General features: G+C 55.6%; 1 protein-coding gene across 2 annotated transcripts in view; it reads left to right on the forward strand.

Annotated features, from left to right (window-relative positions):
- The window catches only part of SCUBE1 (signal peptide, CUB domain and EGF like domain containing 1), a 140002-nt gene that overhangs the window by 50643 nt on the left and 62078 nt on the right, over nt 1-27281 (forward strand). The window lies entirely within an intron of this gene.

Here is a 27281-nt window from a genome sequence, read left to right on the forward strand (position 1 = left end):
AGCCCCCAGAGTCCCCTTCTCCACATCTCAATTCTGGGGCCCTCAAGGTCAAGGCAGGGAATTTTGGTGGTAGTCTGAATGACTGTTTTGCACGTCTGGTATTGGTTCTGCATGGGCCTTCTTCCAGTTCCTTCCCTCTGCCTGCTACACTAGGGCTGCGGGTGTTTCTTGTGTTTGTATGTGGGGCCGCAAGTGGCACATGTGACCAGAGGAGCTGTTTTCCTTTCTGAGTTGGGGGCTGGCTGTGGCCGGGAAGAGTGGGGCACCATTCTCCATGGGCTCCTTCTCCAAAGGGGGCTTGAGGCTACCCAGGCTGTGTGCCAACTTCCCTGTCTCCATGAGCCTGGCAGCACCAGTGACTCCCTGCTGCATGTTCATTGGGTTTCCCGCCAGGAGAGCGTCCTTGTGGTCGGGAGCCTGCTGTTTAGAGGCCAGGCAGTGTGGCAGGCCAGCCTCGGGAGGTGCAGAGGGCCCCAGGAAGACACCCCACCAGCTGGAGCATTAGGTGGCAGACCCAGGCTGAAGTGGAGCCTGGCCGCCAGCCAAGCCCAGCAGGCAAAGGTACTTGGTGTGAGGGCATCAGTGGTCAGATCCTGGAGGTTGGGCTCAGGGCAGCAGAGCTATGAGGTGGCGGCAGAGCTGTCCAGAAAGCCAGGACACATGTGCTTGGAGGAGAGGGGCTTCCAGGCAGAGAACAGCATTTGCAGAGGCACATCTCTTGCTTAAGATAATGCAAGGTCAGGCATCCTGAGACAGGGCTGTGTGCCAAAGCAGAGTGTGCTGTGAGGGGAGGGCAGGAGCCAAGGTTCCCAGGGCCTGTCTGTCGTGAGCTGTCAAGGGAATAAATGTAAGGAAGAAGGCCAGGACTGCCCCAGCTCAAGTACACCCCCATTGCTGACCCTTAACAAGGGGGAGGCGCTGGAGGCTCGTGGGCATAGAAGGCGTTCCTGGGAAGGTCGCCCCTCTCCAGTACACAGCACCTGCAGAAGGCTCAGAGAGGGGCTTATGCTGAGAGACGGGGAACCAAGGGGCACGCACTGGGTTCCAGGCCAGCCGGACCCTGTGTGAATCCAGCTCCTCCTCTCCCACGCTGGAAGCCCTCCCATGGGCAGCTCTACTGACTGCTCCCCAGCTACCTTGCCTGCAAAATGGGGATGTGGTGTTACCCGGCAGGGCGTTCAGAGATGGAGCAGGATCCTGGGATGAGGTTCCAGCCTCCCGTGAGCAGGCAGGAGGCTGTGAGGTGCGACTCTGCCAGCCCAGGCATGAGTTTCATTAGAAAACAGTTCCTGAGAAAGTGAAAGCAAAAACGTTTAAAAAGTACTCAGGATAATAAAGCGGAAATACTCAAACAGGCTCCTTAGAATTCTTAGTGTTTGTTGCCTCAAAGACAGGACGGGCCGGCTAATCATGGCTCTGTGGTGTCCCCGGAAGAACAGAAAGCCCGAGCTCCGTGGCTCCTGGCACTTGCTGCTGTCACATTGTCCACACTCCACCCAGGTGGCTCCCGGGCATCAGGAGTTTGTTTTGTGCTTTGTAAGACTTCCCAGCTGTGGGCTGTGGGGCCAAGCTGCCCATGATGGAGGTGAACCCTATAAACCGGGACTCTGAGCCCAACAGGTTGTATAAGAAGCAGGTTTATGGGGACAGAGCGAGCAAGTGCGGGGAGGGGCCTCTGCTTCCATCCGGGGAGGGGAGTTCACAGAGTGCCTGCTCTGAGCAGGCTGTAAAGTCCCAGGCCAGGGGACCTGAGCCTCCTTTTCAGCCAGGCGGTGTGTGCTCTGTTCCTTTGAAGCCCGGCTTTCTCCCTAGCAGGACTCCAGGTGGAGCTGAGGCCCCTGGATGAAAGAAGGGTGTGCGGCGGGCAGGTCACACCCGCAGCCACGGCCTGTTTGTTACAGGTTTGGCCTGTAAGCATGTGCTGTGCTGAGGAGGTTACAAACCTTAGCGTCCCCCACAGGACTGGGGTTGGGGAGGGGATGGCGTGGGAGCAGCGATAGTAGAGGGTCTGCTGGGGCCACACGCTGACTCTGAGCCAGGCAAGGGCTTGAGCGCTGCCCAAAGACAAGCTCACTCCACCTTTGCCACTGCCCAGCAAGGCTGAGTTGTGACGCTGAGGAAGCCGAAGCCCAGTGAAGTTAGGGAAGACGCAGAGCCAGGGTCCAAGCCAGGCACACTAGCTATGGGGCCTGCTCCTCGGGAGGTGATGCGGTGGGAGAGGAAAGAAATGGGCGGTGCAGCAGACGGTGCTGGAGCTGATGAGAAAGCCAGGCAGGAAGCTTGTGGGGAATGTGCCAAGCTGGGCATGTGCAAGGGCCCTGGGGTGGGAATGGGCACATGAAAAGCAGAACAAAGGGTAGGATGAAGGAGCAGAGCACGCGAAGTGGGAGGAGCCCAAGGCGGGGAGGTGGGGGCTGGACAACATGGGGCCTGGTGGGCTGCGGCAAGAGTTTGGATTTTGGGCGGAGGGCAGCTGTGGGCAAGCTGGTTGAGCAGAGGCAGGAAGTGATGCTTAGGGGAGAGGCGAGGCCATCTGGGGGAACGCCAACACTTCCAGGGGCTGGCATCATATAAATTGTGCAGTGGCTGGTGTTGGGTGGGACCCTGGGCACACATGGCTCACTCCACCCAGATGCCCCAGGTGGCCAGATCCCGATTTTTAAGGAAGCCAAGAATCCGGGTTTAACCAGAATATGGATTTGGGGGCCTCAGTCTCAATCTGCATTAACCAGTGTGTTGGTTAAAGAAGTGCCTTCTCTCCTTAGGATTTTTGTGTGGCCTCTCCTGATTTTTTAATCTGGGCAATGAAATCAGTCTAAAAAACAACAGATAACTTACCAGATTGCTCTCGAACAACAAGCCGCAGCATTCCAATGGGTTTCCACGGCTGTGTGGAAGTCCTGAAGAGGGCAGAGCAAGCACATAGCACAGTGGCCAGCTGCCTGTGAGTGCCCATGGGGGAGACAGGGACCTGGGGACTGGCCAGGTTGTCTACCTCTCTGAGCCTCAGTCTGTTGTGACAGTTGCCCACCATTAGTGTCAACTGCAATAATGATTGTTATAGCTCAAAATTAGAGCATGTCAGGAGCTAAGACTGAGCTTGTTTTGCACACAAGTGACCTTTGATTCCCATAGCTCCTGGGAGGGCTCATGGAGCCAGAACCATTTGGCAAATTAGATTCCTCTATCACCTGACTCTTCCTCATGCCTGTCCAGCTCTTTGGAGCCTACCCTTGAACAGGGAGAAAAGCACACAGGCTGGTTTTGATTAGATGGAACCAGATGCGTGAGAGGGGTTGGCCCAGGTGGGTCCAGACTCCTGGCTGAGAAACACAGGGCTTTCGAGCAGGCTTCTGAGCAGCCCCGCTTCCTAGGCGCTGGAGCACACCCTGGCCCAAGGCGTGGCTGCGACCCTGGCTAGGCTTGGGAGGATCAGGTTCTCAGCTGCAGCTCTCCATGTGGCCTCTGCACGGTTACTCTTGCCTCTTTGGGCCTTTTCAGCTGTAAAAAGAGCCTAGCCGTCGAATTTTCCCCATCTGCAGAAAAACGCTCTGGTCAATCAAGGGCAGCACCTGTCCTAGGAGTAGCGACTGATGCAGGCAGCTTCTTCAGGTCTTTAGAACACAGGCTTGATTTGGGGGACACACACAGGCTGCTCCTCTGTGCCCACAGTGGGCAGGAGGGAGTCAGAGATGTTGGGATCTGGCCAGGTTCCCTCCACTCAGCACTTCCAAGCACTGCTTCTGGCCCCATGATAGCACCCCCTACCTCCCACTCAGCTCTAGCCCAATAAGTACAGACAATCCCTCCTCTGGCCACAGCCCCAGGGGCCTGCCGGCTGCCCCAATCACACCCTTGCGCCTGGTGTATCTAGAAGGCAGCACCTTCAGGCTCTCTCCCTCTCTCACACTGCTCTTCTTATCTGGAACTTCTGACGGATTGATGCCACAGGAAGAGTTGACCTCTTGGAGGAACTGTCTCCTTTTCTCTCAATGTAGAATTCTTTCTTTCAGTCTGACCAGAATCGATCAGGGAGTGGAAAGGGCTCTGGAAGGCCTCAGTCTTACTAGCTACGTGAGTGAAGGTCGCTTGTATTTACCTGCTCATTCATTCATTCATTCATTCACGTGCCGGGTGCTCTGCCAGCCCCTAGGATCCGAGGCATGGTCCACTGGGAAGCTTTCAGCCTGGAAAGGGGATCACGTGCTAAGTAGGGGTGCTAAGAGTTCCTGCACAGTCATGAGCTGAGGGGAAATGCTCTGCGAATTCTATGGCTTTGGTCTTCTCGTCCCAGCAGCAGAGACGTTTGTGACATGGTCTCCTCCTCCACCTGGTGAGATGTTGCTATTCGGAGGGTCCAGCACTGACACTGGGCCGCGCTGGCTGCCAGCAGCTTTGGGTTTGGGACGCCCCTGGCCCTCCGTGCAGGAGGCTGTCCTGCAGGGCTCTGCTCTGAAGCCTCATCAGACGCCGCCTGTGGGCTGGCCTCAGCCTTGGTGGAAGGCACCAGAATGAGAGGAAACGTCACATTGTCTCCGTCATTGTAGGAAACAGCACAGGCTCACAGGGGAGCTTCAGGCCCAGCGGCCTAGGCTGGAACCCCAGCTCTGCCATGGACCATCTCGTGACCTTGAGCAAGTCACTTGACTTCTCTGTGCCTCATCTGTAAAATGGAGATAGTCGTAATACCTGCTTCGTAGGGTTAAAAAGGTATTGAAAAGACAGTTTCAATAAACACGGGCTCTTACTCCTGTGATTTGTGACAGATGAGGAAATTGAGGCCCTGAGAGGGCAGGGCCTGGCCCAGGGCCCCACAACAAGCCGGCCCCAGAGTCAGGACCGGGGAGCTCTTGGAACGAGGCTCTGCTGACACGTGCCAGGTGCTGCACGGGAGCCTGCTCATTCAGCAGAGGGAGAGGGAGAGGGAGAGGATCAAGAAGCCAGCTTTGTCCTCGAGAAACTAGCAAGCTGGTGGTCCTTGCACCCAGGTTCATCCGTGCACAAGGTAGTACGTGCCAAAACCTGGGGCCCAGCAAGATGGCCATCGTCCCTCGTTCATCGGCTGAGCTCTCGCACCTATTCAGCCTCGGGGCAGCCCTCCAGGGTGCCCAACCACCCATCCTTCCTGCAGAGGTTTGAGTGGTGTCCCTGCTGGGCACAGGTAATCAGGAGTCACAACACAGAGGGAGTGGCAGGGCCCTGCTCCTCACCCCCACCCCCGCCGTCTACTGACGGCTCCCACACTTAGTCCCCTGTGAGAGCATCCCACCCACCGGACAGCCCACTCTGAGCTGAGCCCTCAGGGAAAACTGTTGGGCTCTGCCTCTTCTGTGCCCCAGTGGCCACCTCTGTCCCCCGACCCCTGTTGTTGCTGGCGGCAAGCTCCAGAAAGTGGTCTTCTGCCTCATGGTGCCTGTGTCCCTGCAGCTTAGGAGCTCCCTGTGGGCAGGGACTATGTTCCCCACAGCTCTGAGTCCCGCTGCCAACTTGGGCCTTTGGAAAGGACAGAGGGAGGAAGGAAGAGAGGAAGGTGGGCGTGGGCAGAGCCAGGGTGGGACTGGGAACAAGGCAGGGTGGTGAACAGTTCAGCGTGGACACTGAGGCGCGTCGGAATAGCACTCAGCTCACAGCGCCCTCGGTTCGTGCTGTTAGATATTGGTCAGTGTGGGCTGGTGGACCATGTGGTAGGGCCGGGCAGGGGGCCAGACAATAGGGGTCCTCTATCGATGAGGGCCCACATTTGGGAGAAATGAGGCCACATGCATAGAAAGCCTGCTGTGCAGCTGCTCTGCTGGAGTTTTATGCACTGGAACAGGCCATGGGGCAGCCTGAGGTTCTCCCCACAAGGACTGCATGAGTTTACCCAAGTGCGTTTCACCTTCCGGTTAAAGTTCGGAGTTTGTTTAAACACATGTATAAATACGTGTAGGAAACTGCATTGCCCTCCCTCCACAGGCATTCCTCGTGGGACTCGAGCCCACTGTTCACAAAGCTCAAGACTTGGCATCAAGAGTGATGTTGTCCTACAGCCAGAGTCAGAGGTGGGGACCAGCAGTAGGAAAGCTTGGAGTCTGGAATCAGTCCCTTTGTGTGTAATGTGATGATGATGATGATGATGATGACTGCAAGAGCTGCATCCAATGCATGCTTGTGCATGCCAGGCCCCGCTACCAGGCACTTTCCATGCATTTCCATTCATTGCGTCCTTACAGTGCCCCATTTTCCAGATCAAGAAACTGGGGCACTGAGAGGTTAGGGAACTGCAAGGTTGCCAGTGGCTTCAGGGGATTGGAGGTCTGCCAATCTGGCCCCAGAGCGTGGGCTCCTGACTGCCTGATAGTGAAGACAGCAGCAATGGGGAAGGTTCTGGGACCCCTCTCCGTTGTCGGCCCAAGTGTGGTGAGACTCAGGCGGGGCCTGAGGTTCAACAGAGATGCCTTCATAGCTGGCACCACCTGCAGCTCCAGGTACCAAGTATGCCTCTTTAAGCACCTAGAATTCAAAAGACGTCTTGTGGTAGAAATTTTCTGCAGTGTGGCATGCACTTCCCTTCTCCCTTCACGGGAACAGCCTGAGTCGGCTTGGCCTCTTCCTATAGTTTAGGATTCTTGTTATGAACTCAGTTACGGAGACAGAAAACGGTTGCTAATGTTTATCCCCACACTGAATGTCCCCAGACCTCTGGGCTAAAAGTAAACGCTTTTCTTTCGACACTGCTGTTATTAACTGTTACGTACCACTGTGTTGCTGTGGGTCTTGCTCTGAAGATCACAGCTGTGTGTTTCCATACACAGACCAGGTAAGAGCCTGCGGGCTCGGGCTTGCTGATAGAGTGTGTGAGCTTTAGAGCAGCTGCCGGCCTCATGGGAGTCATTGTCACTCATTTCTGAGTATTTGCTGGATGACCTCTGGTTAAATTAAACCTAGTTATTTTGCTTATAAAACCCATGCATGAAGTATTTTGGGGATCCGTTCATTTTATCTGTAAGTTTACAAGGGCAAATACCTAATGATAACTAGAGTCAAAACAATAGGATTTTTTAGAACTTTTTATTTTGAAATAATTGTAGATTCATAAGAAGCTGCAAAAATAGTGAAGAGTGGTCTCAGATACCCTTCACTCAATTTTCCCCAATGGTGACATCTTACATCACTAGAGTTTAATATCCAAACCAGTAGCTGGACATTGGCACAGTGTGTGAGTGTGGCTCCATGCCATTTATGACATGCGGATCCACATCACAACCACCGCAGTCAATAATTCGCATTTAGTTATAATTGAATAATATCCAAATCAGTAAACTTGTGAGAATGAAAGGAGATACTATTATTAATTATGCCAGGGCTGTGGGTATCAATTGGGACTGTCCCAGGCAAAGCAAGACATTGGGTCACCCTAATACTGCTTCATTTAATCCCTTGAACCCTCAGGTGGGTACTAATATTATCCATTGTAATTCCTTGAACCCTGTGAACTGAGTACTAGCTTCTCCCATGTTGCAGATGTGGGTCAGAAGCTCACAGAGGCAAACAGTGTGTGAAATAGTGGCAGGACTGGAACCCAGGTGGTCTGGGTTCAAATCATGACCCTCTCCCACTGCTGTCTCTCAGTGTTTAAAGGAATCACAGCCACCCACATGAGTCCCCCTTCCTTTTTCAAGTGTGGAAATTGAGTTCTAAGGAGAAGAGGAACCTTCCTGCCCGATATGCTGGTCAGCCTGTGGTCCCCAAATCTACATGTGCCTGGGCAGGGCGTGCTGGATGAGGAGCAGGGCCAGGGGCTTGGCTAGCGGGCTGTTCAAGGCAGAGGAAGCTGAGCTTACGGCTGGAGCCAGTGGGGTATGGAAAGGGGTTGGAGAAGCCCACAAGAGGCTGGGTGTGGTGGCTCATGCCTATAATCCCAGAACTTTGGGAGGCCGAGGCGGGCAGATCACTTGAGGTCAGGAGTTTGAGACCAGCCTGGCCAACATGGAGAAACCCCATCTCTACAAAAAATACAAAAATTAGCCAGGCATGGTGGCATACTCCTGTAATCCCAGCTACTTGGGAAGCTGAGGCAGGAGAATTACTTGAACCTGGGAGGCGGAGGTTGCAGTGAGCTGAGATCGCGCCATTGCACCCGAGCCTGGGTGACAGAGTAAAACTCCATCTCAAAAAAAGAAAAAAAAAAAAAAAAAGAAGCGTGCAAGAGCAGGTGGCTTCTGAGGTGGTGGCCAACTGATGGAGAGAAGGTGGGTGGTCAGCAGACAGAAGGGCCAGAGTGACATAGGCAGGATGTTGTTGGGAGGATTAAGGGGGGAGATTGGGTAGCAGCAGGAGTTTGTGGTAGAAAGAGAAGGCAAGGGGCTGGCAGGGTCATCTGGGCCCAGACGTTGGTGGACAGCAATGGATTGGAGGCAGCTGGCCTTAAAAAACCACTTCAAGTAGGGCCCTGGAGACAGGGAGCCAGAAACCCTGGGGAGAGGCACAGGCCTGTCCTGTCACTTTCCTGGAATGATGTGTGGAGCAGAGAGAGTCCTCAGATGCCATCCACCATCCTGTGCCATCTGACTGCAAGCAATTCTGTGGCTGTCCCAGGTCCACAGCGCCTGGTGGGATGGGTGCCCGTGTCCATCCTGGTGTCTGTTTGTTTCTCTACAGCATGGGCCTCACTGGAGAGTGCTTGAGCCTCTGCCCTGTGCCTGACACTTTTCCTGTGTGGTTGCTTTTGATTCACTTCCAACCTAGCCGAGACCCGGGGCCACTGCCTCTCCCGTCCCCAGCGCCCTTCTCAACTCCCTTCACTGTGTCGACCGTCCAGCTGCTCCCGCTGCCTGGGTCCCTCCTTCAGGCCAGCCTGTCCTTGCCCCATGGCCAGGGGTCCTCTGACACCGAAGATTCCAGCTTGTTCCAGTTGGCCAGAGGAGTCGTCATCCCAGCAGCCGTGGTTACCTATGGGAGACAATGGGCCCAGGAGCCTGAAGCCAGGCCCAAAGCTGGCAGAACTCAGAGGGACGGGACCCTGTCTAGCAGGAATTTGGACTGTGCCGTGACAGTGAAGGGTGCCCTGTCAGCCATGAGGAGAAGGAGAATGAGCCCATCTTAGGAAGATCACACTTGCCTCAGTTGTACAGGTGAAGCAGGGAGCGGGGCCAGAGAGAGCACTGGAAGCCATCAGGGTCTGGAACCCATACGGGGGCAGCAAGGGGAGAGGGCAGGATGGCTGAGGGGGAGGTGACAGGAGGATGGCCAAGGGAGGTGACAGGGTGGCTGAGGCGGAGGTGACAGAAGGGTGGCCAAGGGAGGTAACAGGGTGGCTGAGGAGGTGACAGAAGAGTGGCTGAGGAGGTGACAGGAGGGTGGCTGAGGAGGAGGTGACAGGAGGGTGGCAAAGGAGGTGATAGGGTGGCTGAGGAGGAGGTGACAGGAGGGTGGCCGAGGAGGGAGGTGACAGGAGGGTGGCCGAGAAGGGAGGTGACAGGTGGGTAGCTGAGGGGAAGGTGACAGGAGGGTGGCTGAGGGGGAGGTGACAGGAGGGTGGCTGAGGAGGGAGGTGACAGGAGGGTGGCCAAAGAGGGAGGTGACAGGAAGGTGGCCAAGGGAGGTGACAGGAGGATGGCTGAGGGAGGTGACAGGGTAGCTGAGGAGGAGATGACAGGAGGGTGGCCAAAGAGGGAAGTGATAGGAGGATGGCTGAGGGAGGTGACAGGAGGGTGGCCAAGGGAGGTGACAGGGTAGCTGAGGAGGAGATGACAGGAGGGTGGCCGAGGAGGGAGGTGACAGGAGGGTGGCCGAGGAGGAAGGTGGTGGGGATGTGTGAAAGAAAGGTGACAGAAGGAAGGCTGATAGGGGAAGTTGGCAGAAGCATGGCTGAGAGAGGAGGTAACGGCGTAGCAGGGGGAAGGTAGCAGGAGGATGTCTGCAGGGGGAAGGGACAGGAGGATGGGAGAGGGGAAGGGACAGGAGTATGAGTGAGGGGAAGGGACAGGAGGATGAGTGAGGGGAAGGGACAGCAGGATGGGTGAGGGGAAGGGACAGCAGGATGGGTGAGGGGAAGGGACAGGAGGATGAGTGAGGGGAAGGGACAGGAGGATGAATGAGGGGAAGGGACAGGAGGATGAATGAGGGGAAGGGATAGGGGGATGGGTGAGGGGAAGGGACAGGAGGATGGGTGAGGGGACGGTGAGAGACTTGGTGAGCTGACTCTGGGCAGAGCCCTCTGTCTGCCCCGAGTTTACACTTCAGGGAGCCCTGTTACCCGCGTCACATACATGCGGAATATTTTAGCTTCGGTGGCTCTGGACAAGATGGGGCCTTGTTCTCTTCGTAGCGTGGAACCCTGGAGGTCTGGGAGAGCTGGGGCTCAAGGCAGGGCCCACCAGTCTCTACTTTGGAAGAGGCAGACAGCGCCGAACCCTGCCCAGCACCTTGCTCAGCATCAGATTCATGGGGTCCGGGAAAGCGTTGTGCAGAGGGCCGCTGCCCACCTTCCTCCTCCTGACTGGCTGGCTCGGGCCTGGCCCAGCCTGGGGCTGTAATCAATTGCAGGGACTTGACTGGCTTGAGTGAGGAAAAGCTCAGGATTCAAGGCTTCATTGAGGGTTAGGAGCTTGGGACACTTGTGGAGTTTCAGATCTCCCCAGGGGATTGGGGACATCAGGACTCTTCTGCCGTCTGTACTACACTTTCGTGACCACATGCCCAGGCCCCTGCATTCCACCCCCATGGGAGTACTTGGAAATCCCATTTTTGTGCCAGAGCAGGTCCTTTCGGAACTCACAGGCTGTAGGAGGGTCCAACCTGAGGCAGGTCCCGACCAGACAGTGCGTGGAGGGCTGTGACAGAAGCCGGACAGGGGCTGTGGGAGCCCAGGAGAGCACGCCCTTGCCCACTCCATCAGTCAGCAAAAAAGATTGCATCCTACTTCATTCCTGCCTCTATGACAAAAGAGCTGAGACTGGGTAATTTCTAAAGATAGAAATTTACTTTTCACAGTTCTGGAGGCTGGGAAGTCCAAGATCAAGACTCTGGCAGATTCACTGTCTGGTGAGGACTGCCACAATAAGGGTTCAGTTTCAACATCATTTTGGAGGGGACACAATCATTCAGACCATAGCGCATGCTTACTGTGTGGCGGGCTTAAAAATAAAGGTTTCTTTCCTGCTGGCATTCAGCCTCCTAAGTGGCTGGAGGTGAGGCCCTGCACAGCATACCCACCAAGTCGGCCACTGTCAGAAGCACTGCCAGAGACCAAGCCCACCCTGCCTCTGCGGCCTGAGCCCCCTGTTCCAAGTCCACAGCTGTCTCAGGACTGGCTGGGGGCTTCTTGACAAAGGTTACCTGAGAGTTTTAGGGTACAGGTTTCCTGGGGTTGAGCCAGAGCAGAGACCTAGTGATTCTCCCCAGCAGCATCTGGGGCAGCCTATATCTGAAACCCTTGCCCTGAGCCCTCTTTCCCACCCCAGACTCTAGTCCTGGGCCCTCCCACGAGCCTCCTCCAGGCTGGTCCTCGAGCTTCCTCTTGACTCTGTCTTCCACTCCGCCTCTCCCACTCTGGCTTGTCTGTGGCCTGCAGGCTGACTGGACACTGTCCTTCCCCCAAACCTGTCTCAGCCCATAGGTGTCCTCAGCAGGCCCAGCCCCACCCTCCCGCAGCTCAGGTGTGCTCAGCAGGCCCAGCTCCACCCTCCCGCAGCTTTGCTGTGGTTTCCATACAGGGTCGCCCGATGCTCACAGCCCCCCGTGACATGCTTTGGATGAGTACTAATGTCCCCATCGTGGGAGGGAAAACTGAGCTTCCCTGAGCTGCACTGGGGGGCAGGACTTCAGGATCAGGGGCTGGATTCTGAGGCCAATGCCAGTTCTTTTTACCCTGCACCGTCCACTTGCAGACTCAAAGAAACAAGCCGATGGACAGAGACCCACGGGCCCTCCTGAACCACCTCAGCCACGTATTGACAGGATCCTATCAGTGTGCCGAGCTGTCAGGTTCCTGTTGGCCCCTGGGACGGGATTCCTACAGGATCTGGGCCAGGCCTTGACCTGAGGGACCCTAGCACGGCTCCTGCAGGGCCAGAGACATCCCCTGCCCTGTTCCAAGGCTTTCCATTATGGACTGTGAGTGCTGGGGCAGCACGGCTAGGAACTTCCTATTTAAAGAGAGGGTGTGGCCATGCCTCCGAATCCCATCCCAGCCTCAGCACCTGCCTTCTTCAGCCACTCCTTGGAGAAGAACAGCCAGGCAAGGGCGCCAGGCAGGACATGTGGGGTTGCAGGTTCTCCTTGCTCCCTTGCCTGCTACAGACCAGGTGGACGGGAGAATAAACAGCTCCCTTGCTTACTGGAGAGATTTATGGTGCCACCGGAGGAGGCCTGTCCTGGCCCTGTGCGGTCCGGAATGGCCCTCAAGGCGGGGACAATAAATCCAGCCCATTATTTTTTATGAGCCTCCCACTCCATAAACAACTCTTTTGGCTGGTAAGCCCAGCTTCACGCCCCTCTCCTGGCCTGGCCTTGAGCCGGCGCCAGGGGCACCCCCAGTACTGACTTCACATCAGTGGTGTAAATTTCCCCTAAGCTGCAGAACTTTCAAGTCTCCCAGAGTTGCGGGTGCAGGGCAGGGAGGGCTGCAACCCAGAGGGCTAGACCAACAGGTAGCTTGCCCAGCCCTGGCGTCCTTCTCTGCCACAAGTCCTGGGGCAAACTTTCATATATTTTGTGATAGAATTGTTTACGAGAATTAAAATGAGATCGTATATATAAGACATCGCCTCGTGTAGAGCCCGGTCTGGATCACTAGAACTGTGCAAAGCTGTCATACGCATCATAGCTGAGCATAGTGCCCAGACTCTGACACGAGTCATCAGATCCTGAGAACAGTCTGTGTCATGTAGCTACCCTGTTTTGCAGGTGAGCAAATGGAGGCTGAAAAGCAAAGAGACTTGTCCATAGTGAAGAAGTAGCAAAGGCAAGATTTGCACCCAGGCCCAACCGCCTCCTAAGATCAAAGACACTCAATGAACAAATGGATGGGGGGCCAGGGGCAGGGGTGCTGTGCAGCCCAGATACCCCGTGACACAGGGAGCCCGTCTTGCCATGCTGCCCTCTGCCTAGGGCTGTGCTGCCGTCTTTTGCCTGAGTTAGTGCGGCAGCTGCCTCACAGGTCTCCCCACCCTGCAAGCCTTCTGGTAGCAACCAGAGCCACTGCTCCGCCCAACCCTCTGGCTCTGTCATTCCCCACTCGAGACCTTCCCATGGCTCCCGAGAGGAATGTGGTTCTCTGCAGCCTCTCCTTGCTTGGCATGTCATGAACCAGCCATAGTGAACTTCTCATCCCGGCCTCCACCCACGCAGCTCCCTCTCTCTGGAACTCTCTCTCATCCTGACTGACCATCGCTCACTGAGAACCCTCTACACCTTTTCCCCACACACCTCCTGATCCCCCAGGTGGACCCTACACGTCCCTGCCTCTGTCTCATTCGCGCCCCACCCTCAGCCTCCCTGCCCTGTCTCTCATGTCTCTGCTCCCAGGCCTTTTTCCCCCAAGTGAGGATGTGCCCTTGGACACAAGGACCCGCTGGCCCCCCAGTGTCCAGCCTGGGGTCCGTAGGGAGCAGGCAGTCAGGAAAAGCTGAGGCTGACATGCGTGAGAACCGAAAGCGTGCTGCCCTGGAGGGAAGCTGGCCTGCGTGCTTGTTCTAGAGTGAAGTAGCAGAGGCCCTGGAAACACCATGTGTCCTGTCAGAGGTCACTTAGCATGTTGGTGGCAGAGCTGGAACTTGTCCCAGGCCCCTAGGCTCCAGACCAGCGCCCACCCCCTACACTGTAGCCCACAGCCTGGCTTCCCACCTGGGGTTTGTGGGCACAGGCCCTATGCATGGAAAGTCATGCAGATCTGGAGTGTGGGTTCAGAAACCACCGGGCAGATGCCTGGTTGGCAGAATAGGGAAGCAGCAACGTCATCCTGGGTCATTAGGGAGGGGTGTGAGCCCTCCCTAGCCTCATTAGGGAAAGTGGGTTGTGACTGTGGCCACAAGGCCAATCTCCTGGTGGGACGTCTGCCTGGCCACCCCTGGCCGCAGCATTCCCGAGGGCCTCATCACCCGCCTGAGGCCAGCCAGGTGGGTTTTTGTCTCCCAGCCTGGTGGCTGCTTGGTTATGTCACCGGACTCTTTCAGCATGTACGGCCCACGGGGCTTCTTCCCTTCCTCCTCAGCCGCCGACCCTGGCTCCTCCTTGGCCTCAGCCCTCTCCTAGCTCTCCCCTAAGCTTTTTGAGTCTCCTTGCTGACCAGCAGTGGCCACCTCTCCAGCTCTCACCCCAGTACCAACTGTCCCCTAGACGGGGACCCCAGCTACAGCATTCCCACCTGCCCAAAACCAAACGCAGCATCTTCCCATCCTCTGAGACCTGTGCTTCCCAGCGCATCCCCCATCAGTGGGGCACCAGCACTGGGGTGCTGCCTTGACCCTTCCCCTGTGTGACTCCCACATCCTAGTGTGACCGGATCCCACGTCCGAGCTCTACTCACCTCCCAAACCCAGCCAGCTTCCTCACCCCTGCTGCCCTGCCTTCTTCGAAGGCTGTGGTTGCTAATTGGTGTCCCTACCTCTGCCTCATCCCCCTTCCCTCCTGCCATCCTGCAGCCGGGGCGCTTTCTCCCCCACCCCCGAGTTCCTCCGTTGTCAGGCACTACTGCCTTCCTGCCTCCCAAGGCCTTCCACTGTCCAGTTCCTCTCTCCTGGTTCCTCCCCATCTGCCTGCTGTTCTCCCTGTTACGGCACATGTACGCTTTACTGATGACAACCTTGGTATGTGTCATCCTCTGCCTTTACTGCCATTTCCCATTCCCCTCCCTTCCTGGAGAACTCTTAGTCATCCCTCAAAACCCAGTGCACTTTCACCTCCTCTCTGAAGCTGTCTCTGACTCTTAGGCAGGCGCGCACATCTTCCTCTTGACTTGCACTCAGGTGTTTGAAATGGTTCAGCCCTCTACTGCAGGACCAGTCCATGAGCTCCCAAGAAGGGCAGGGACGTGTTTAAGTCATCCTTGTGTTTCTCACGTCTCACACAGGGCGGGGTGCAGAGGAAAACATGCCGCATGGGAGTGTAGAGGGGATGAGAGCATCTCATGAGGGACTCACGCCCGAAGTGTGTGCATCATCAGTTCACAAAGTGCCTTCACACCCCTCATGCAGAGCAGTGTGCCCAGCCCGCCGCCCAGGAGAGGGACGCCCAGCGCGTCGTCGTTTGCTGGGTCCTGCACTGCTGCCCCGCCTTGCTCCCTTCCGCAGCTGGTCAGCTTGCAGGTCTGCCGGCTTCTCTCCACGAGGCCTCTCCAGCCCCAGTTAGTCTGTGAGAAGCGCAGAGACCCCAGCCTCACTCCCCAGGCCTCTGCGTGAGCTGGTTCCTGCTCCAGAACACCTTTCCCTCCCGCTGCCCAGCCTCGCCTCCTGTGCCCCCAGGGCACATCACAGAGCGCCCACACGTTTCTCTGTTGAGTGCAGCCACAAGTCAGCAGACTAAGTTTGAGTCGGTGGCGGGAATTGGCTTACGTCCTCAAAGTGGCTGTACCTGCCAATGATCCGAACGTACTACTGTGCCCCGAGCCCATGAGCCCCTTTCGTCCTCGAAGGGCCCATGAGAAGTACCTGCTGTTGCCCCTCATGCACAGCTGAGGGAGGGGAAGTGAGCACCACTGCTTGTGACGCAGCCAGGACTCCAGCCCCGGCCTGTGGCTCTGCAGCCCCTGCTCCTTTCCACGGCATGTGGGTGGACGGTGGTGGAGAGTCACTCGCTGGGGCTCGGGGGCACTGCTCACAGCCTTGGAGATTCTCCTGTTTGTGTGTCCACAGTGCTCTTATCACTGTCTCCTTCTGGGCTCCCGGGGCTGCTGTGGGAACACTTTTGGGATGCTACCGCCTTAGCCCCCATGCCTGGGCGCCCTCCATCTCGTCACCTGCTGGAAAGGAAAAACAGACCTTTTCCCTATTCATGGCAGGCCATGGCCCGGGCACCTGCCTGAGCTCTCTGGCAGTAGGAGCTAAGGGATGGCACTAGACAGCCTGTCCATCCGCCATGGCTTCCTTTAGGGTCCCTGTGGAGGGCAGGGCAGGGTTGCCAGATAAAATACAGAGTGCCCATTTAAACTGGGATTTCAGATAAACAAGTAATTTTTTTATTATAAGTATGACCCATGCAACTTTTGAACATACTTATACTCAGGAAGTATTGATTGTCCATCTGAAATTCAGATTGAATGAGGCGTCCTGTGTGTTTATTTGCTAAACCTGGCAACCTGAGGGAGGAAAGAAGGACACTTCCAGCCTCCCGGGCCTTGAAGGAGTAAAGCTCAGGAGGTGAGTGAGTCTCTTGACCAGGCCTTCCCTGGTGCAAGACCCCGGGTCCGTGGGCACAGAAAAACTTGATTGTGGTGACACCTAGTGACCAGCCTGGGAAATTTCAGGAATCAGGGAGCGGAAGGGGAAAGAAACAAGGCAGAGCGGGGCCTCCAGGTGAGGAGCCAGCATGCAGGGGAGAGGGAGCGGGCCAGCCTTGCAGAGCACCCCCTGCAGCTTGAGGGATCTGAGCTGGAGCCCATCACCTCTGTTACTGCCCTTGAACACTCTTACAAAAGAAAGTTTTAAGCTGGGCGTGGTGGCTCACACCTGTAATCCCAGCACTTTGGGAGGCCAAGGTGGGAGGATCACTTGAGCCCAGGAGTTCGAAACCAGCCTGGGCAACATGGTGAAACCTCATCTCTACAAAAAATACATAAATTAGTCAGCTGTGGTAGCGCACACCTGTTGTCACAGCTACTCCAGAGGCTGAGGCAGGAGGATTGCTTGAGCCCTGGAGTTCAAGGCTGCAGTGAGCTGTGATTTGATTACACCACTGCACTCCAGCCCGGACGGCAGAGTGAGACCCTGTCTCAAAAAAAAAAAAAAAAAAAAAGAGGGTTTTAGTCTCCCCACTTTATAAATTAGGCAACAATAAGTTCTAAAACCACATGCCTTAGAAAGGGCTGGGATGGGGACGCAAATCAGAGCTGTTGAATCAACCTGCCCCGCCTCGGTGTTGCCCAGCCCATAGAGCTTTTTGTGGCTCTGCAAATGTTTCTTGGTCCTCCCAACTGTCAGAGACAGAACCACCTCCCATTTCACAGAGGCAGCTTTCTAGGGGTTCCTGGTGCCAGGACTGGTCAAGGCCCTGGGGTGGGGAGAGGGTGCTGAAGGGAGGCTGGCGTCCATCCCGCTTTCTGAGAAGCATGCCAGGAGCCAATCACAGTCCCAGCTCTGTCTGTCTCTCCATCTGTGTACACAGTGCGTGTCTGCCAGTGAACTGCATGGCAGTGACTTGGTCTCAAACTGAGAATGAGCATGTGGGGTTGGACACCCTTCCTCCTCGGTCTCAGCCCAGGGCCTGCACACAGATGGTGCTTAGCAAAGGTTTGTCAATTGAGGGAGTGAAGGAATGCGTGAGCTGAAAGGTCAAGGGCAGCAGTCCTTGTGAGCCACCTCTTGATGTGCCAGAAAGAGTGCTGAGCTTGACTGAAAGTGGGAAGCTGCATGTGAACTCTGCACTGACAGCTGCGTGACCAGGGCAAGTCACAGCCACGTGACCCAGGACAGTCACTGTCTCGTGGGCTTCAGCCTCCTCAGTGGAAACGGAGAGGCTTCACCCAGATGCTCTCCAAGGCCCCTTCCAGTTCTAGCTTTCCAGAAAACCAATCCATTCTGATTTTTGCTTGCGTGTAAACACAAAGCAGGACAATTTCTCTCGGAGCTGTGCCCCATGTCCATGCCTGGTGAGCTCATCAACCAACCACCTTGCAGGTGTTTATTGGTCACCCATTCGGGCTTCACTGTGGTCCGGCCACTAGGAGAGCAGATCAGGAGGTGCAGACAAGGAGCGGGCTGGTTGGTAGAAAGGCCTGCGCCTGCCCGGAATCCTGGGGCTGGAAACCAAGGAGGCACTCCCTAAATATTTGTGGAATGAAGGGGCACATAAGCACGTGAGCAGATGGATGTGGAAGGCGTTGGGAGCCAGATAATACAAGATGTGGGCTCTTGTGACTGGAACAGCTGGGTGGTGAGTGCTGAGCCAAGGCCTGTGCACACCCAGGACGACTAGTCCTCTGGGGCCTGGCAGGAGCCTTTGAACCCTGAAGGAGGACCCAGGGTTGGTGTCAGAGTAGAAGGGATGGTGCTGCAAGCGTGTGGAGTGGGTAGGAAGGGGACCAGGCAGAGTGGGCCAGCCTCTTTGCTAGGTCACACACCCAGCTGGGACCCAGGACCCCAAGAGGCTCTGGGGGATAAACTCTTTCCCCTACATCCAATATGGCGTATTGGCCAAAGCAGAGGGGGCAGTGAGAAGGACGACGAGAGGAGCAGAGTTCCCTCGAGGGGCCATCAAGGCTGCCACTTGGGTACCAGGGCTGATGAGGTTTGAGGTGAGCACTTAATGGAGGGACTAGAACCCCTTTGGGCCCTGCCAGTGGAGTGGCCACCAGGGCGTCAGCTCCCTACTCCCTCACACAAGGTAGGAGACCTGGGGCGGCAAGTCTCTTGACCTCTCTAAGCCTCAGCATCCTCACCTGTCAGGTGAGTGCTGGTTGTACCTGGCACTTGGTCACTGAGATGTTCAATTAGGGAGGTTTGCAAAGAGCCCACCGTGGGGCCTGACACAGGGGAGCTCTGGGGAAGTAGAAGCCCACAGTCTTTGGTCACTTGCATTTCCCAGAGGGGACTACCCCTAGGGATGCTGCCTGGGGGTGGCTAGGCTCGGGGTCAGCTGGGGGTCTAGTCTGGGGCAGCCAGCTGTTGGTGCCCGGCAGGCCTAGATTTGCCCCAGAGAATGTAATCTGGGGGATACAGGGTGAGAGGCAGAGCCTTGTGTTTCTATTGAAGCCGAGGCCACACAGTGAGAGGCTCTCAGTGTGCCACTCCAGGAGCAGATGCTGTTAGTGTGTAATTAGGGGATCAAGGGGAAGCAGAACGGCAGCCAGGTCTGGGCCTGCAGACAAGCATACCGCTGTTGTCTGAGAGTTGGCCCCTGTTCTGACACAGTCCAAATCCAGAGTAGCTGAGCCCAGGCCACTCACCAGTGAGCTTGGGTTCATCAAACGGTTCCTGTGCGTTCACTGGGTGTTAGGCATTGTACAGGGGACAAGGGCAAAGAGGTTACTCAGGTGCGGGCCCTTTTGAGAATCCCCCATCTAGAGGGAGGGAGACAATGTGTAACAGCTACAATTAGTGTGGTGGGTGCTATGAGCAAGGAGGGGGCAGGAGAGCCCCAGGCATGGCCCCAACCCAACCTAGGCACTTGTAGAGAGGGTGGAAACGAGGAGGGCTTCCTGGAAGAGGTGACACAGAAAGAGCATCTCAAGTAACTAGCCAGACGTTGCCATTCAGAGGAGGGCGAGAGCGTGTCCCAGGCAGAGGAAAGCACCTTCTCAAAGGCCTCAGGGTGGGAAAGGAGGGTGGGTTGTGCAGTGCGGCCGGCAGGCTATCCCTCACCCAGGGCTCGAGGAAGGACCGGCAAGCTGGAGAGGCAGGTGGCAGGTGGCAGGTGGCAGGGGTCAGGGAGGACTTTCAGTGCCATACTGAGAACTTTCAGCCTAACCCTTTGGGCACTGGGTGCAGGGGCATTGAAGAGTTGTTTTGTTTGTTTTGCTTGTTTTGTTTACAGTAGGAAGACACAGTCAGATTTATGCACTAGAAAGTTCCCTCTGCAGCTGGAGAAGGGCAGGTCTTCAAGTCAGACAGAGCTGGGTTTCAGTTTCGCCTCTACCTGCCTCCCATGTCCTACTCGGTGACCACAGGCAAATCGCTCCACTTCTCTGAAGAGCTTCTGCTACGTGGGGATAAAGCTACTCACCTTGCAGGGCGATGTTGTAAAGGCTTCTCTGTCTCTGCCAGGCCTTGGCTTTGCAGGGTATGTTCCTGGCCCACAGAGGGCTCTTCATGGATCTGAGGGGACTGGCAGGGCAGGATCAAAATCGGCACCCTGCAAAGCTGTCGTTGGAGACAGCCTTGGTGAGACAGTGTTTTGCAGCTCCGGCTCCATCCGCTGGGTTCAGCCCCCTCACCTTACCTCAGTCACTAACCTCTGTGCGCTCAGTGTTCTCATCTGTTAAGTGGATGTAACACAGGTTGAGCATCCTTTATCCAAAATGCTTGGGACCAGAAGTGTTCCCAGTGTTGGATTTTTTCACATTTGGCAACATTTGCAGATACATAATGAAGTAGCTTGTGGATGGACCCAAGTCTAAAGATGGAACGCATTTGTTTTACATACTCCTTGTACACGTAGCCTGAAGGCAATTTTACATGGCATTTCAATAATTTTGTGCATAAAACAAAGTTAGTGTGAAGTACTTATGTGTAGAATTCTCCACTTGTGGCATCATGTCAATGCCCAAAAAGCTTTGGGTTTTGGAACATTTCAGATTCTGGATTTTCGGATGAGGGATGCTCAGCCTGTGCCGTGGCACGCCCCGTCTTGAGCTTGTCGGGGAATCTGTGAGGTAAGGAGTCTCTGGTGTGTGGCGGGCCTGGTGCACAGGCAGCTCTGACGAACGCGGGAGGCTGCACTGTTGCCATCGTCATCTCTCCCACCAGCCCCGACCCTACAGCTGATCTGCGCCTTCCCCCTGGGCACCACCTTCGCCGGGTTTCCTTCACCCCCCTTCAGCGTTGGTAGGAGCTCGTGTTTGTTTTTCCCTGCATGGCTTGGACAGCTTGCAGAGTCAGGGTTGGGGAAGGCAGCCGCCCTCTCCCCCTGCCACCCCCAAGGCTCCAGCCTCTTTCTTGGCTCCATAATTTTCTTTTTTTTTTTTTTTTTTTTTCCGCGCCCGGCCGGCTCCATAATTTTCTATTGATGAGGCGAAGGGAGGAAAATCCCTTCCTCCCAAGTTGAGGGGGAAGGGCGGAGCAAGGTGATTGTTCTTTTCTTCCTGCTCCGCGGTTCCCAGCTTGCCGTCCCTTCCCATGTATTTAAGGGACATGGATGCAGAAAATGATGGTATTGATGAAGTCGCCATAGCAACGACCCTCAGGAGGCACACATTCCAGCTTTGTTATCCGGCCGTGGCGGCAAGAAAGGCCCCACTCCTAAGTACAAACACACTGGGCTGCGCTGCCCTGTTTGAGATGCATCCGTGAACTTTGCATTGCAGAGGATGTGATGTACCCACTGGCTCGGGGCCAGGCAGACCGTGCCATCGTTTCTCTCTGTGCACACTCTAGTGGAATACCCAAGAATGATTGAAGGCCTTGGGGGAAGATAGGCCCCGGTGGGGAAGGGCTGCCAGGGCCTGTCAGAGTCCAGAGGAGATGGCGACCTGGGGGAGGGCGCATCGGGAGGAAGCACTGGGCACTTGGAGAAGAAGACACAGCCCGGGGCACATCTTCCCCGACGCTGTCCCAACCTCCGTCTGCTTGGCTGGAAGATGGGCACGGTGATGACCGCTCACCAGGCTTGTTGTGAGGGTCCAAGTGAATGAAAATATAGCCAGGGCCCAAGTTCATACATCACTTCTTCCAGAAAACTCAGAAGCAGCTCTTAAATTTGTCCAGTCCAGCCCTCCTCCCAGTCCCTGTAACCACTGCCCTTTCACCGGGCTTTGTCCCTTTCAGAGTGATAGCAACAGCGTCTCCACTGTCCTGGCCTGCGGTCCTGGCCCTCCAGCGCATCTTCCACACAGCCTCCAGAGATCTTTCTGACACACAACCGTGTCGCTCCCCTACTGACAACTCCCCTGTGGCTTCCTTCTGGCCAGGACAAAGTCCCACAACAGCCTATCCGCACCCTTAGCCAGCACCTCACTCACCCAGAGACTGGGGCTGCACATTTAGCACACTCTGGGAGGCAGGCGCTACTATTGTCCAACTCTATATAGGTGGAAACCGAGGTTCAGGGGTGAAGGGCTTGCCCAGGGTCACACAGCAAGTGGCAGCCTGAATGTGGACCTGGCACTGTGGCAGCAGAGCATCTGTCCTCTCCTTGCTCCCTGGCCCATCTTGGGTACCAAGGAGACACTTGGTCTGAGTTTGCAGCATATAATTGGATTTGGGTGGTTAGATCAGATTAGATTCTGGCCAGGCTGCCTGGCCTGACGAGCATCAGGCCTCTGAAGATCAGGATTTCTGGGAATGACTCTGAAATTCTATCTCACTTCCCATCAAGAAGGGGAGACCAGCAGGGCTCTCTGCTGAACTTGCCTCTCCATGGTTCTCCCCATACCTAGGTCAAGGGAGCTGTCCTATGGCTCCCAAGAGCAGACGTGACACAAATCTGGGAGCCACAGGAGGACGGAGTTTGAGCCGGGGCCCTTCCGTCCCTCAGGCTCACAGAAGCCTGCTCTGGGCCTGGGGCTTGGGATTGGGCCTGAGTGGACTCGGCCTCTGCTCTGGAAGAGCTCACAGGCTGGCATCAGTGGACACAGCCTGCAGCTGCCACTGGCTGCATGGACCTGGCTGGCTCAGGGGAGCTGGAGGAGGCCCAGGGGAGTCCTTCCAAGGTCACGGCAGAGGGGGTAGAGTCGCAGACCCAGAGTCCTTTCCCATCTGGAGCCCAGGCCCATCCCTAGAGCAGAAGGGCTTGGAACCCAGCACCTCGCATGCCTCAGGGTTCACCTTTTCCCCTTCAAATCTCGACTTGGCCCTCATGGCCCCAGCTGCCATCCAGAAATACCACCTGCAGGAGGGGATAAGTTGGCATTCCTTCCCGTTAGCTCACTGCCCTCAGATGGCCCCTCTGGGAGAGGGCAGGGAGGGCATGCCACCCGCTCTGCCTCTGAGGTTCAGAGGCACAGAGGATACCACAGGTGCTCCAGTGGGTGGGGCCAGTGCCCTATCCCTGCCCCAGCCTGCCACCCTGGTCCCTGTGTCACTGTTGTTTTGTCTGTCCAGTGAGGAGCTACAATGGGCCACTGTTAGACCCTGCTAGTGCTGGGGTCTCTTCCTGTCCAGCATGCTGTGTTAAGCGAGGGGAAGGGACTGTTCCACAGTGACCGCAGGACTTCTCAGAGCCTTTAACATGTGCTGCGAATTTCCCACATCAGGCATCCAAAGCGCTGTGTTTCTAGCACACGGAGCTAGGGATGCCACAAGAGCATTTTCAAAATTCTAGCCTTGCCTCCTAAAATAACAGACAACCGGCTTCATCTGTTCCACAATAGGGGGCTTTATTTCTCTCTTCTTCCTTCCTTGTTCCCTCCTCTCTCCCTTTCCATTCTCCCCTCTCTTTCCCCACCCATTCTTCCCTTTCCTTCTTTCACCCACTGTCTGCAGATCCCTAACCCTGTGCCAGGCCCTGTGCTGGGTACTTGTGATACTGAAAAGAATAAAGCTCAGGTCTCCCCAACCGGTTACCCACGGTTGGCAGGAAAGAGTGTGACTCGGAAGCAACTACTCCGATTTCCTATGAGGCAGAATGAAGCAAGGGCAGATAGGAGCGCTGTCGTAGCAGCCTTGCCCTACCGAGACCCTCCCTGTCCCTCCCTTGATACTGTTACCTTGTTTCAGCTTCCCAGCAACTCTCAGGGGCAAAGATTATTACATCCCCATTTCACAGCTGAGAAAACAGACATTGTGCAGCAGGGAGCTGAGGCTCCGTCCTCATACTCAGGGCCTGCCAGTGACAGCCGTGGAAGGTCAAAAGAGGAGCCAGGGTATGTGCTTCGTGGAGGGGCTGCTCCGAGAGCTTCAGGGGATGCAGCGTCTGAACTGGCCTTGGATTTCGCTGGGCTCTTAAGTCTGGAAACAGTGGCCAGTAACAGGCACCATGTAGTCGCCCACTCTGCACCAGGTTCCTAATTCTGTTCCCCCAGGAAATGCCTGCTCCCTATTAGCCATCTGGGTCCCACAGGTGTAGCCGAGTGACCCCAAGGTAGGAGCGCTTAGGCTGGAAGCCCAGTGGCCCAGGTTCCAGCCCTGCTGTATGGGCTGGGACATTCATTTCCCATCTCAGGGGCTCATTTTCTGTCTCTATAAGATAGACAGACAAGATGGGCTGCAGGGGAGGGGTCCAACCCTGACCTTCTGTGGTTCCGCCAGCCATGGAGCCTATCTGCTTGTGGCCTCCAGAAGCCAGTGTTGCCCGCGAGTGGAGGTGAAAGCAATGCAGCTGACAGAGGAGCTGATCAGCGCTTCGGAAGCCACAGTCAGCCCCCAGACCAGGCAGTAGCAGCCATCCTTGCAGTGGTTGTAGGGTCATTTTGAAATGTGATAGTGATGCTCCCCCGACCACCCTTCTCGGGGAGGAGGCACCCCAGAAGCACTCAAGCTGAGCAGACTCCAGCCTGACCACAGCGTCACCATGCAGCGGGTGAGCCTGGCTCACACGGGCCTGACTGCTGCACCTCAGGGCACCCTCCTTGTTCTGGAAAATATAGTTTCTAATACAAATATATGACTTGTGCTAACATGTAATACTTTTTTTTTCTTTGAGATGGAGTCTCGCTCTGTCGCCCAGGCTGCAGTGCAGTGGCGCAATCTCAGCTCACTGCAGCCTCCACCTCCTGAGTTCAAGCAATTCTTCTGCCTCAGCCTCCCAAGTAGCTGGGATTACAGGCATGCGCCACTACACCTGGCTAATGTTTGTATTTTTAGTAGAGACGGGGTTTTACCACGTTGGCCAGGCTAATCTTGAACTCCTGACCTCAGGTGATTCCCCCTGCCTCACTCTCCCAAAGTGCTGGGATTACAGGCGTGAGCCACCATGCCCACCCCACATGTAACAAGTTTTTTATCTTGTTTTTAAATAAGTTGGTAAGTAAATGTTAATCTCTCTCTGTAGTATCTAGCCAGTCTTGATAGCTGTAACACATAAACATGTCCATCAAAGCGATTTGGGCTCCTTTATAATTGTCAGGAATGTAAAGAGGTCCTGAAGCCAGTCCCACTAACAATCACTGGCCCGTCCCTTGCCCTCCATTGCAGAGCCAGTGGGGGCTCCCGTGCTGGGGATGCTGGGTGAGAGGCAGCGTGCAGGGGGCCTGCCGTGGGGTGTTGAGTGAGGATGGCTAATCACAGGACCTCGGCTCCACCTCAGGGTCTTTAGGTGGGAGATGAAGGGCTCCGCCGTCTTCCCCAAGTTGTTGAGAGGTACAGTAGAGACCTTTGAGACCAGCTGACTACAGGTGGGGCCTGGGGCTCACCCTTCCCAGCTCTGTGATTCTGTTGCTTAGTGTCTTACTGACTGTGGGTTACTGCAGTCCATAGTCATGCCAGATTACATCCCCAAAATGTCCTTCACCAAGAAAACAACAACATCTTGGCTCAGTGTTAAAGTCTTTAGAGTCTCAAGAAGAAAGGTCACTTGATGGCAAGTCCACGACGAGGGAGAAAACCAAATGACCTCTAGAGCTTAATATTCCATGACCCGGGCTCCGGCATGCGTCAGCTCCCCGGTGACAGATGTATGGTTGGTGATGATTAGCAAGGCTTCTTGTAAACTGTGATTCTTTGGCTGGGAATGGAAATTCAGTCCCCCTTTCTTCATCGTCTGTAAGCCTGAGCCAAACAAGGGCCCTTGGGCCCTTCCCAGCTCGGGAAGAAAGCACACATCTGCTGACAGCATTGATCTCCTGTGCCGGCCATAGGACAGCCCTAGGAAATTCACATGGGTGGTGGCATGGAGAGACACGGGGAGTAGAAGGCAGGAGCGAGGAGGCTTTGTGGAACTGGTGGAGTTTGAGGCAGGCCTAGGATTTCGTTTATGGAGGACAAGAGAGGGTGTCCAGCCCAGGAGGAAGGAGCAGCAAGGGGAGATGGAGCACCCTCAGGGGCTGCCCAGCAGGCACTGTGGGATGGTGAACCGTGGAGTGTGTACAGCTGCGAAGAAGCTGGAACATCAGGGAGCCATGGAAGCCAGATGAACAGGGAGTGAGGGGGGCGACCCTGGACTCAGCCCACCGCTGACAACAGCCGTCAGTAGCGGTCAGGGAGACAGCTTGCTGGCCACCACCCACTGGCCAAACCCCTTACCGGGGCAGGAGGCTCTCAGAAGACCTGATGAGGGACTGAACATGCTTCAGTAGTCTGGGAAGGTTTCTCTACTGAGAGCCGCCTCTCAGGAGGGGCCGCCTGGTCCAGCCAGGCCCCAGGGAGGAGACACGCCGTCTCCAGACCTGCAGGAGAGACACCGGCCTCAGGAGCCAGTGCCCCCACAGACAGACCTCGTCTCTTAGTGCCGGGCATTTCCTGTCTGTAACTGGATTTAATTTGCACAGCTCCTCCGTGAGACAGAGGTGATCGTCTCATTCTAAGATTAGGCTCAGAAAAGGGAAGCAGTTGTCTCCGAGGCCACAGCCAGGAAGGAAGCCAGGTTCACACCTACATCTGCCTGACTTTACAACGACCTTTCTAAGAAAGGGACGTGCTATGGCTGGCTTGTCTCAGCTTGTGAGAGCCAACTGTGCACATTTGTTCCCAACTCTACCCTCGGCGACATCTCCCTGATACCTTGAAATTAGCCATGGCTGGCGTATTTATCCCACGTAAATTGGTAAATACTGCAAATCAGCCTCCACCCCTGCCGGCTGTTAAGCCTTGACCGCACACCACTATCTGTGTGACTCAGGCGCTGATGCTCTTTCGGAATCGAGCCAGTGGAAAGGGTCTTTCCGTGTGAACTTGCAGCTACCGTGCAGGGCAGCAGCATGAAAGCGCTTTCCGTGTTAACTCGTTGCTTAGTTAGACTCTGCGTCACTCCAACAATTTGATTGATTAGTGAGAAAATCAAGGTGAGGAAATATGAGTCGCAAAATCAGGTGAAACCAGGAGTTACAGTGCTGGGCAAAATGCAGGCTTCCTCATTTCCATTTGTTTGTTTGATTTTTAACTTTAGACGTTTTTATCTTTATTACAACTAGCAGGGTGTTTGTGTTTTTAAATCTATTCTGTGTTGCCGCATACCCATATTTAAAGTGGATGGGGTCAGGATTGAGCCAGTCCTCCCTTGGAACAAGAGGCCAGTGTGTCCCGGGGGAAGGAGGTCGCCCTGTGCGTGTTCGCTGTCTGCAGCTTTCACTGCCGCTCCCCGAGCCGGCTTCACTCCTGCCTGAGCTTCCTGTGGGTGGAGGTGGAAGGCAGGTCGCAGAGCCGGTGGGTTGGCAGACAGAGGCTCTTCCCTTTCATCTGCCTTGGCCTCTTGATGGACTTGTGGCCTACAACCTCTCACTTGACCCCTGACCTCATAAATTCTAGAAACGCCTCACAAATCACCGGGAAGATAAACATCAACTGAGGTCAACGGAAGGGGGTATGAGCCACTCCAGGCAGACAGAGAGGGGAGAT

The sequence above is a fragment of the Symphalangus syndactylus genome, chromosome 18 (genome assembly GCF_028878055.3).
Source record: "Symphalangus syndactylus isolate Jambi chromosome 18, NHGRI_mSymSyn1-v2.1_pri, whole genome shotgun sequence".
NCBI classification, from domain to species: Eukaryota; Metazoa; Chordata; class Mammalia; order Primates; family Hylobatidae; genus Symphalangus; species Symphalangus syndactylus.